A 10206-nucleotide genomic window follows, 5' to 3' on the forward strand; every position below is an offset into this window, starting at 1 on the left:
TTGCACATAAGACTGGCATAGCATGTTTCAAGTACACACATATATGTCAGAAGGTGGGGGGACATACCATATTCTGTCCCCCCTGGTTGAAAAGGTGGGGGGACATGTCCCTCCTATCCCCCACCAAATTGCGCACATGACTGTAACAAATATTTTATTTTATTTTTAACGCTGTCTGCAGGAGGAAGTGTGCGTGTGTTTATGCATGAGGTTTTGAAATTAACCGCAGTTACCTTTGACCTTGTGTGATGTGTATACACGGGGTGTGCATGCCAACATCCATAAGATGTTTCAAAAATAGAATTTTTAGGTTTAAAAGTGCTTATTTCTCACTAACCTTTACAAATATATGAGAAACATACTAGATTTACACAGAAATAAGATGTTTCGGAACATTTTCCACCATGCTGGATTATTTTGTTCGAGCGAGCAGCCAGCTGACGTTGCCGTACCTTTCTCTACTCTGATTGGCTGTCGCCATAGTTCTTCCCAACATCCCTTGCACAATTAAGTCCATGGAAGCCCCCATGTGATTTAGAACATTGCTATGATCACTATCATAGACTGTATCGGTTGCTCCCATAGATTGTTCAAGGCCGTCCATTTGATTTTTTTCCACACAATGTGAATTTTGATAATCTTGCCAATGTTATATTATGAATCCCCTATTGAAAGACTAATAAATAAAATTATAGTGGTGCCAATGAAAATTCTTTTCATGACTTAAATTGTAAAAAAACTCAGACTGTACAGTTTTAAGGTAAACTTAAAGCAAATTTCACCTGGAGAGATGAATCAAGTGAGCCGAGGAGATATTTTTTTAAAAGTCTCTCTGTTAAGTGGTGCATTGCAATACTGTTTTCCCCTTTATATGTTTAATCATTGTTTACTTATTACTCATTATCTGTAACAACAAGGATATCAAATTTGATTTATTGTATTTCTGACATACATGGTTTGTGTGGTTTGTACAACTATGACATTAAAATGTTTAGTATTACATCATTTAGAGCACAGTGGCAGAAGCGGTTTGTATACTTTCCTCCTAAACAAAAAGGCACACATGCCCAGTGCTCCTTGTTCACCTGAAACTGCATCAGGAACTGAGACACCCTGGGTAAAACGATGCCAAATCAACATGCAGATCCACAACGGAACCTCTGTGGCAACCCCAAGCAAACCACAAGAAGCTTAAAGAAATTAGTTTGTACTATTATGTCATTTGATCAATTGATCGTATGTATTCAAATGATCTTGTTTCCTTTGGTATTTATGTTTGAGTAATACAAGAGCTGAGACAGAACTACACTACTTTAAAGAAATACCACAACATGATAATGTACCACTAACTATAAACTTCAAAGTACTAATCCACTGACAGCCTTACAGATAATGACTCATTCATTCATTCACTTTCAGCCACTTATCCGAGTTGGGGTTGCGGTGGCAGCAGAGCAAGCAGCTCATCCCACACTTCCCTATCCTCACCCTAGCCCTGTAACTCTTCTCAGGGAACCCAAGACATTTCCAAACCAGCTGGGAAATATAATCTCTCGTGTCCTGAGTGTTCCCCAGGGCCTCCTCCCAGTTGGACATGCCTTGAATACCTCCCTAGGGAGACAACCAGGTGCCATCCTCACCTGGTGCCCCAACCACCTCAGCTGGCTCCTTTCGATGTGAAGAAGCAGCAACTGTACTCCCACTTGTATTTGTGATCTTATTCTTTCAGCCATTACCCAAAGTGGGCAGGCCTACAACCGTGAGAATCGGTCAGGCTCAAACCAAAGAAACAACACAGTGTCGTCTCCCATGTGGGCTCATCACCCTCAGGGAGCCTGTATAGAGTCTGGTGCACTGCTTTTCTGGCAGTGGACAGGGGCAAATGCCCACACGGACGGACACTCTGTTACAGACAATGAGGTAACCACATATAGGGGCAATGAGGAAACCTATTACCACTCAAAACAATAATTGTGTATAATATAATCCCTTATCTGAGTTGTCTTATTGATGCTGTTCCATGAAAATTTAAAAATTCTGGTCGATGACAATGACAATAAATCTCATCTCATCTAAGGTGGTCAAACCATGCCATATCTTGAGTGGGGTGAGGCAGACTTTGCACAGCCCCCTACCTCTGCTTCTATTGACTATGTTCATGTTATTGGTGTTGTCTGCTGTTAGTCAGTGTGACCAAGTCATGCATGACCCGTGATAAAACAAGTCCCCCCACCTCACCCCTAAAATGCCACCTGTGGTCTGTGATTTTTTTCCAGCATTCATTCACTGTCAAGACCCGCTTACTCCATTTAAGGGGTCACAGGGGCCTGGAGCCTATCTTAGCACTCATAGGGCGAGAGGTGAAGTCAAACCTGGACATGACGTCAGTCTGTCACAGGGCTTTTGCAAGCAACTGTAAAAAAAAAAATTTAATAAAAAAAACAAAAAAAAAAAAACAATTTAAAACCACACACACAACTTTAAACGCAAGTATTATAAGCAAATTTGGCAACTCTGACGGTAATGCTGTGACTTGAGGCCCATATACCACCCCTACTGGTACTTAATGTCACAAATATATGTTACATTCTCTCACAGCACATGATGAAAGGGTTAGGATAAGGGATAGTGTTACATTTACAATGACTGGAAGTGAAATAGGACAGCATGCATGCATCCTAACCTACTTGGACTGACTGAATACTGCCTTTTATGTACCTTGCACATGCGCATAGCAGTACTAATTGTAGCAGATGGAGAAATGTAATGAAAGAAAGTGAAAAATGAGTTTCATTTCAAGCTCCAAAATAACGCAGATTTGAGAGACAAAAAGAGAAGGAAGAAGTACTAGCTGTACTAGGGAATAGTACACATGTGAATGAACACAGTAAGACTACAGCAATCTGGCATTTGTCCTTAATGACCATGACCCAATGACTGACCTTTTGTAAATCTGACCTCACATGGACGATTCCAGAAACCACCTCCATATATATGTCAAATGTATGCCAAGTTCAGTGTCAGTATGGGTGTATGGGTGTGTGTGTGTGTGGGGGGGGGGGGGGGGGGGGGGGGCTGAGAAATCATAATTTTACCTTTCACACCAATTACCTGGAAATCAGTGATTACCCTTTGATAAAGCAGATGTCAATCGCCGGGAATGTAAACTGATGGAGGAGTACGTTCAGGAGTTCCCTGTCCTCCGGTAACATCCAACCATTTTCTTCTGCGTTAGGTGTCGGCTTCTTCTTTGTATTCTTCTTCTTTGACACACAGTCATCCTCACCATCATTGACCGATTCTCTAAGGCAGCACATTTTGTCCCCCTCTCCAAGCGCCCCACAGCCCAAGAGAATGCTGACCTCACTACATCTCCCATATGCATGGCATCCTCCTGGATGTGGTCTTGGACCATGGCCCCCAGTTCACGTCTCGGGTATGGAGGCTGTTTGTTCTGCATTGGGGGCCACGGTCAGCCTGTCCTGTGGTTTCCATCCACAGTTCAATGGCCAGGCGCAATGCGTGAACTGGGAGCTGGAGTCTGTACGCTGTTGTCAATGTCAGACCCTGCGGTTTGGAGAGAGACCATCTGCCCTGGATGGAGTACGCCCACAACTCCCAGGTGAGCACTTCCACACACCTAACTCCTTTCACTTGCTCCCTAGGCTACCAACTTTCATTGTTCCCAGACCAAGAGGAAGAGCTGGTGGTGCTGTTCATCCAGGAGCACCTCCAGCTTTTCTGCAGGATCTATCTGAACTGCCGCTTGTTCCGGTTTGCTCACCTCCAGACAGTGAGCTCGCTGCCATGCAGACCACCATCAGACCCCATCCCCACTCTATCGTACCAGAGAGGAGGTGTGGTTGCACTAGGCTGACATTCATTGGCCCCGTGATTTCTGGGACCTTCTGTGGTTGACCATATCATCAAATTGGTGGCGGTTCGCCTGCGCCTGCCACACTCTCAGTATCCCTTCAGTGTTCCATGTCTCCTGCCTGCAGCCGGTCCAGACCAGTCTGTTATATTTCATAGGGGAAAAGTGTGCTTGGTTTCAGTGAGGAAACCCCTGCCACATTTCTCCACGTAGCGTGGAGTTGCGTCACGAAGGGCATCCGGCATAAAACATGTGCCAAAAATCAACATGCAGATCCACCTTGGATTTGCTGTGGCGACCCTGAGTGGAAAAAAAAAAACAAAAAACAAGGGAGCTGTCAAAGGGACTTACTATTAAATTTCATAGGGGCCTTAATAAATTTGTCCTCATCTGTACTTATAAACAGAAACCATTATACAAACTAATTTGAAAGTACAATATCACAAATGCCATCAGTGCGATACATCTATAGCAACCAATCATATTAGAATTATCAAAAACAAAAGTATTCTGCAAACACACACACACACCTACTTTATTACCACTAAAGCCACTGTCTGTGGACAAATTGTTACTATAGACTGTTAATGCAGACAAATGTTGTATTTCTGATTTGCAGTTTACTCTGCTTATGATAAACACTTTATTTCATCAGTCAAACAAAAAGTGTCCAAAACCTTTGTCAGCACAGCTGCATGACTGTACATGCCATCATTCCTCTGCAGTCAGCCATAAGTCTGGAAAGCCAGGAGCGAAAACTTCCACAGCTTGTCAAACCGTCTCATTAATATTGCATGCAAATGCATGAAAATAGCAGCAGCAAAAGACATGAACCACGTGTCATTTTCTCAGAAGTGAATGAAAGCAGCCGCATGAGACACATTGTGTCACCTTCAAGTAGAAATTGCAATGTACTGGATTTTATCTTCTGCACAGAGTCGAGAAGGCTTGTGTCAGTTTCTCACAAGATGCTTTATCCCCTTTTTCTTCCAATGTCATGTAAAATCTTGCATAGCTATATTACACTACCTAAATATTTAAATGTGTTGCAATAGTACTGCACAACAGAGGCAAAAATAAAGAAAAAAAACCCTCAAATCTACAAATGTTATCTAACTTCATGTCACGATTTTATTTTACTCAATTTCAGGATTGTCCTTCTGTGTGCGTGCGCACACATGCGGTTGAGGGCTAGAATATAAAACAGGTGGAGGAAAAAGACAGGATGGAGAGGGCTCCTCCCTCTGATGAGATCATGACGCTGGTGACCAGGTGTCTGTGAGTGAGGCAGGAAGGAGCTGCATGTGCAAAAGAAATAAAAATAAAATAAACAAAGCAATCCGATATTTCTGACCTCCTCCAAGGGTTGACGAGGACTCAAATGCCAGATATGTGATTCACATCATGACCTGGACATTACCTGGACCCGGATTCCACAACACAATGCAATAATTGCATACTTATCCAGAATGGTCCGAATGATCAATCTGATATTTAATTCATAAACTGAAACAAAATAGTGTCTTCCAGATTTTACATTGAGATGTTGTATCCATGGAGTAGTTTTGACGTAATCCTTAAAAGTCTACAAAGTGAAATCCTGATCCAGAATCCCGAGCACCTCCAAAATTTAATGGAGTCTTCCAAGGCTGACCACCAATGTGTGGTGAAAATTTGGTGAAAATCTGTTAAGTAGTTTTGACGTAATCCCTAAAGCCTATGGGTGATTCTTAGACTACGGGCACTTATGTCCTTTGATCATATTGTATGAAAAACAGAAAAAAGGGGAAATTTCACACTTTTATACTTATCTTTACAATGAAAGTGTGTTAAGAAATTTGTTCTAGTAGTCTATGATAACTTTTTCACCTTTTTTCAGCATCATTATATGCAAATATTGCCGTTTTGTGCTTGTCCCACACCTAGACTTTTGATCTTCAATGATAAAAATGAATGGTAAAGAAACGTTTTTTTCTAATGTTTTAAAATATCTCTGAATAAAATATCAGTAAAATAATCAAAACATAATTGGGGTATTCAATGTCATACAACTGTTGTGATTTGTTTTTAAACAAAATGTAGTTGTCCCACACTATTGCCGTAATTTCCACCACAACACTGTAATGTCCCTAAACAGTTTGTATGAAAGATTGTTTGGGTAGTTTCTATGGAGATAAACAGTGACATCAGAGCACATGTATATAGCGCCAAATCACAACAAACAGTTGCCCCAAGGCGCTTTATATTGTAAGGCAATGGTGTGGTGGAAATTACATTTACAAGGCCAATAGTGCCCGTAGTTAAAGAATCACCCCTATATAAAGTGAAATCGCATTCCAGAATCCGGATCTGGATTACCTCCAAAATTCAGTGGAGTCGTTCCATGGCCTAATATCCATCTGTTGCGCAAATCTGGTGAGAATCTGTGAAGTTTTTTTTCTTTGACATAATCCTTAAAAGCCTATATAAAATGAAATCTTGATCCAGAATCTGGATTTGGTGCTGTGCTGTGTGCCAACACTCGTCGCCATGGAGGTCATTCATGTCCATAGATCCGTGCATGAGTATGAAAGTCCGCAGTTGCACTGAGACATGCTGGTGTCGCAGACCAAACAGTCCCCCCCTAAAAATGGGTCTGCCCTGCCTTCACTGTGCCTCCACTGTGCATGCGTCTGACACTGAGTCTCTACACCCAAAACGATCAAAGGGAATAATGTGATTATTAAAAATCAGACAACAAAGTAAAACCTCTCAAATCATCCTGAAGTCAGTTTTAAGCAGAAACAAAGGTGTTTTAAGCAGAAACGAGGTGATAATCTGTGAATCGCTACTGATGCTCTGAAATGACGTAGGCACAGCGGCAGCGCATCAGACTCAGACGTGCTGCTGTGGCGCTCTGATCAGTCCCCCATCTTTTATTATGAAATAATATTGAATTGATGTAGAAAAGATTGGTGTACAAAAGCTTCAGATATCTGTTGCTGAGATAGATGATGACTGGAGTGCAGTTTGAAGCAGAAACAAGGTGATAATCGCTGAATCGGTGCTGATGCTCCGAAATGATGCACGCGCATTGAAGGCAGGGTGGACCGATTTTTAGGGCGGACCGTTTGGTCGGTGACACCGGATCACCTCCAAAATTTTATGGAGTCCTCCATGGCCCACTATTTATCTGTGGTGAAAATTTTGTCAAAATCTGTGCAGTGTTTTTGACATAATCCTGCTAACAAACAGACAGACAGACAAATGCTGGTGATTTTATTACATCCTTGGTGGACGTAATAATAGGGGGAGTGTAGATGTGCGTGCGCGTGTGTGTGTGTGTGTGTGGGGTGGGGGGGGGAGCGTTTTGTTGTTGCTATGGGAATGAAGCAGCTCAAAAATCAACATTAAAATTACATCTTGTGTCCACTGGGTACAGTAAGTATGAGCTATGACTTTATGCAACATATGAACTTTTAATTTGGACAGCTTCAGAGTAGACACCCTGTCCCGGTGATTTTTGGAAACCCAGGGGATCAGACCCCAGGTTCGGATCTGTTCTTAAAGCAAGCATCACTCAAGATACGGACCTGTGACATGAGTCAAGGAAGCATAAAACAAACCATTTCACATCTACATTTTACAAACAGCAGGGAGTTTATGCATGTATATGCAAACAGAAATGAAAGACTGAGGTTGTGTAACATGAGGGTGATTCTTAGACTACGGGCACTTATTATGTCCTTTGATCATATTGTATGAAAAACAGAAAAAAGGGGAAATTTCACACTTTTATAGTTATCTTTACAATGAAAGTGTGTTAAGAAATTTGTTCTAGTAGTCTATGATAACTTTTTCACCTTTTTTCAGCATCATTATATGCAAATATTGCCGTTTTGTGCTTGTCCCACACCCAGACTTTTGATCTTCAATGATAAAAATGAATGGTAACGAAACGTTTTTTTCTAATGTTTTAAAATATCTCTGAATAAAATATCAGTAAAATAATCAAAACATAATTGGGGTATTCAATGTCATACAACTGTTGTGATTTTTTTTAAACAAAATGTAGTTGTCCCACACTATTGCCGTAATTTCCACCACAACACTGTAATGTCCCTAAACAGTTTGTATGAAAGATTGTTTGGGTAGTTTCTATGGAGATAAACAGTGACATCAGAGCGTATCTACGGACAATGAGTAATTTTTGCACATAATGATTTCTTTAAAAACAAAAGTGATAATTATTTCAAATAAAGCTATCACAGAATTTCAACCTTTGAAATTATTATTTGTATCGGATATCTTGGTTTACCACAAATTTCAAACTCCGCCTATTTTGCTCCCACAACATGGGAGCAAAAACATAACCTCATTGATTAAAATAATCACCTTATAGGTCTACACCTGTCCCTAAACAACAACAACACCAAAACAATGTTGGTGTTTTTGAGGATTCTTGCCAACAGTCAAACATACAGATGGAGGTGAAAATGTAACCAGCAATGGTAATCTAAAAGGAAATCTGAGCAAAAGTTACAAAGCACTCACCATTATTAAACATGGAAAAATACATAGAATTAGAATACAACAAGCTTTAATAATCAAGTTAACCTGCTGTTCATTTTGACCAAACATGCCGTGGTGTCTGCTGTCAGACATAGAAACAGAAACAAGACCTTGCAGATGCATGTGGCAAATTTGATTATTCAGAAGAAGAAAGTGAGTGTTCCTCTCGCTGTTGCACATAAATCAGTCACAACACAAATATTAGCATTTTTGAAACAGCTAACACCAAGCAAATTAAATTACTGGATTACTAAAGCAATTTTCTGTTATATCGATATGTATGCCACTCAAACATTCACGAAGTTAGATTTTTGTTGGCAAAAGCGCTTCCAAAATGTGATTACAGTGAAGAAAAAATACAATCTTGTCTTAGATGAAGAGTGTAATAATCAGATTATTCACCATGGACTCCTAAAAGAAGACCCTGTCCGTTGTACAGAACTGGAATAGACGTGAAAGTGGATCTGCATCATTTTGCTGGAAGATGTACAGTATTGATTCAAGTATTGAACCAATTTCTAATTAGTGAAAATGAAGTAAAATTAGTAGGTCTATGCAGGCTTTAAGGTCCATCGGCCCGCTGCTTATCCCTGGCTATCATGACTTTAAGCAGATGATAGTCTTTGGCTTCCCCTGGACAGGATGCCAGGCCACTGCAGGCTCCTGTTCCTTGTGGTTGGATTATGCCTAACTATAACTACAGTGGGTTAAATACAGCGGACAATTTTTGTTGTACAGTTTATGTAAAAGTTTGGCCACCCCTGATGATTTCCATGATTTTCCTTTATAAATCATTGGTTGTTTGGATCAGCAATTTCAGTTAAATATATCATATAGCAGACAAACACAGTGATATTTGAGAAGTGAAAGGCTTTACAAAAAGTGTGCAAAAATTCTTTAAACAAAATTAGGCAGGTGCATAAATTTGGGCACCCCAACAGAAAAAATATATCAATATTTAGTAGATCCTCCTTTTGCAGAAAGAACAGCCTCTAAATGCTTCCTATAGCTTTCAATGAGAGTCTGGATTCTGCTTGAAGGTATTTTGGACCATTCTTCTTTACAAAACATCTCAGGTTTGTTAGTTTCCGAGCATGGACAGCCTTTTTAAAATCACACCACAGATTTTCAATAATATTCAGGTCTGGGGACTGAGATGGCCATTCCAGAACATTGTACTTGTTCCTCTGCACGAATGCCGAGTTTGAGCAGTGTTTAGGGTTGTTGTCTTGTCGAAAGATCCAGCCCCGGCGAGAATTCAGCTTTGTCACTGATTCATTAACATTGTTCTCAAGAATCTGCTGATATTGACTGGAATCCACCCTCATCTTTAACAAGATTCCCAGTACCTGCACTGGCCACACAGCCACACAGCATGATGGAACCACCTCTCAATTTTACTGTAGGTAGCAAGTGTTTTTCTTGGAATGCTGTGTTCTTTTTCTGCCATGCATACCACCCCTTGTTATGCCCAAATAACTCAATTTTAGTTTCATCAGTCCACAGCACTTTATTCCAAAATGAACTTGGCTTGTCCAAATGTGCTTTCGCATACCTCAAGCGATTCTGTTTATGGCGTGTAGGCAAAAAAAGCTTCCTCTGCATTACAGCATCATAGCCTCTCCTTGTGCAAAGTGCGCTGTATAGTTGAACAATGCACAGAGACACTATCTGCAGCAAGACCATGTTGTAGGTCTTTGGAGCAGGTCTGTGGGTTGACTATGACTGTTCTCACAATCCTCCGCTTCAGCTTATCTGAGATTTTTCTTGTCCTGCCACTT

The sequence above is a fragment of the Thalassophryne amazonica genome, chromosome 15 (assembly GCF_902500255.1).
Source record: "Thalassophryne amazonica chromosome 15, fThaAma1.1, whole genome shotgun sequence".
In the NCBI taxonomy this organism is placed as follows: domain Eukaryota; kingdom Metazoa; phylum Chordata; class Actinopteri; order Batrachoidiformes; family Batrachoididae; genus Thalassophryne; species Thalassophryne amazonica.